The sequence below is a fragment of the Hipposideros armiger genome, unplaced genomic scaffold (assembly GCF_001890085.2).
Source record: "Hipposideros armiger isolate ML-2016 unplaced genomic scaffold, ASM189008v1 scaffold_84, whole genome shotgun sequence".
In the NCBI taxonomy this organism is placed as follows: domain Eukaryota; kingdom Metazoa; phylum Chordata; class Mammalia; order Chiroptera; family Hipposideridae; genus Hipposideros; species Hipposideros armiger.
In genome coordinates this window covers 3,542,384-3,544,341 of record NW_017731434.1, presented here as the reverse complement: position 1 = coordinate 3,544,341, position 1,958 = coordinate 3,542,384, and the positions used below count along the sequence as shown (strand labels likewise).

Genomic DNA, 1,958 nt, shown 5'->3' with positions numbered 1-1,958 from the left:
TCTCTCTCTCTCTCTCTCTCTCTCTCTCTCTCTCTCTCTCTCTCCAACCCCCTCAACTCTTTGTTCGCGTTATGGACAAATATAAAATGAAGATCCCGAAGCCATTGCAATAATAAGCTCACCTCTCAACTTGGTTATTTTCTTTACAAATGTCAATAATACATTTTTAGCATTTGTAGAGCATTTCACAGTTTACGAACACAGCTGGAATGGCTTGGCGGTTTAAAAAAATATAGACATGGGAGGTTTCAAGAGGTAGTAACTACATGATTCCCTCCAGTTGCCAGTTCTACTTGCGCAACCCCCAACATCCCACCTCGGACAGAATCGCGAAAATAGTTTGGAGTGGAGGGGTAAGGTGATAGCCTGTTAAATCACATTTCCCTGCCCAGCCTCCACAGGGACAGATCAGGAAGGACTCCTCTTAAAAATTATAGGCACAGCTGGCAGAGACGGAGACAGCGCCGGGGGCACGTGGTGGGGGACAACACTGAACTTTACCTGCATGAACCCCAAGGGTAGATAGAGCACAGGGAGTGATACCCACTCCGCTCACGGAGAGCTGTTCCCCTGCAGGAGTTGAGAAAGCACCCAAGACTCAACCGACAGGGCTCACGCGGAGCCGAAGCAGGGGACTGAGGCAAGGAAATCGCCACCTGAGCCAGAGGCCGGTGGACGCGGACAGACAGCGAGGTTGACCCTGCTCTGCTCGCGGCGGAGGCCGGGAGCCAGCGCGTAACCACAGCTGGAGGGAGCCCGGCGCTCTCGGGTGCCGCGGAGGAGCCCGTCCAGGAGCCGGGGCACCGGCAGCGTCTCCCTGCAGCCCCCGCCCCCATCCGGAGACCCGACACCTCCGCTCCTCCTCCCCAGCCCCACGCTCCCCCCCGACTCCTCTCACCCGCCTGGAGCCCACGACAAGCGACCGTCCTCGTGGCGCGTGGAGAGGCTATGCGCGTCCTGCGCCTGGGTGTGGGCAGGGGTCTTGGCGCCGCCGCCGCTGCTGCCGCCGCCGCTGCTGCTCCAGCCGCTGGGAGCCCTTTGGCCGCTGCCGCCGACGCCGCCGTCTCCAGCAGCAAGTTTCCATAAAAGTCCTGGTGCGCAGCCTGTTCCCGCATTCCAGGCGGGCCCAGCGCCGGCTGCAGCTGTTCCAAAACACTAGGCCAGTCCCCCCAGCCACCCCACCCCCCTCCGCCGTATCGCCCGGAGAAGGGTGGAGAGTCGAGGAGGCAGGCAGACTAGGGGGGCGGTGGCTGACAACTTTCCGCCAGAACCTGCTGGTCGCCGGGCTCTGAGTCTCTGCGCCGACACCTTCACCTTGGATCTCCCGTTAGGGTCCGGGAAAGAAAGGCTGCCTCCCGGGTGGGAAAGGGGAGACACTGGAATGGAATCCATAAATAGGCTGGAGCTGACTCCCCCATACCCACGCCCGGTTTGCCCTGTGGCCCACTTCTCTCAGCTACTCTACCAGTCCTGGTTTCTAATCACAAGGCCAAGCCACTACCTTATCTTCACTCAAAGCACTGAATGACCTCGGCCAACTTCTCTTTCATTGCTGAGAGCACAGGGCAGAAGTAAGGGACCCCGTATTCTGTCTGTGGCTCACCTTTTCTTGGCTCCAGTCTTCAACTCCAGAGAGTGCTTGATAGAGAAAAGTGGAAGAGGGTGGGGGTGGGGGGGGAAGTGGAAAGAGGAATAAAAGAAAATATTTATATAATCTTCTATCTTTTCTTAATTGAAGGCACATCATCTCTGGTCTTTTTAAACCTACATAAAGGCAACTGTGAATCTTAGCACCCACAGACCTTTTCAACCTGGACCACCAGCCTGTCAATTATACTCATCAAATAACCCATATGAAAACTTGAAGTGCTTATTCAGAGAGAGCATTTTCCTGGTGGGGGAGATCTTCAATTCTTTGCTACAGGCAGAAAATGAATATAAACAAATTAATTTAACAC

At 55.6% G+C, this 1,958-nt stretch overlaps 1 protein-coding gene across 9 annotated transcripts in view; it reads right to left on the bottom strand.

Annotated features, from left to right (window-relative positions):
* Nucleotides 1-1,221, bottom strand: part of NEXN (nexilin F-actin binding protein) — a 44,594-nt gene extending 43,373 nt beyond the window's left edge. For 2 of the 9 annotated variants that reach the window (XM_019644020.1, XM_019644017.1), the window contains exon 1: nucleotides 899-1,207. The gene's annotated coding sequence lies outside the window, so the exon portion shown is untranslated. Of the gene's footprint in view, nucleotides 1-898 lie in introns of all 9 variants that reach the window. The other 7 variants (XM_019644014.1, XM_019644012.1, XM_019644016.1 and 4 more) reach the window with 7 other exon arrangements.
* Between the last annotated feature and the right edge of the window lie 737 nt (nucleotides 1,222-1,958).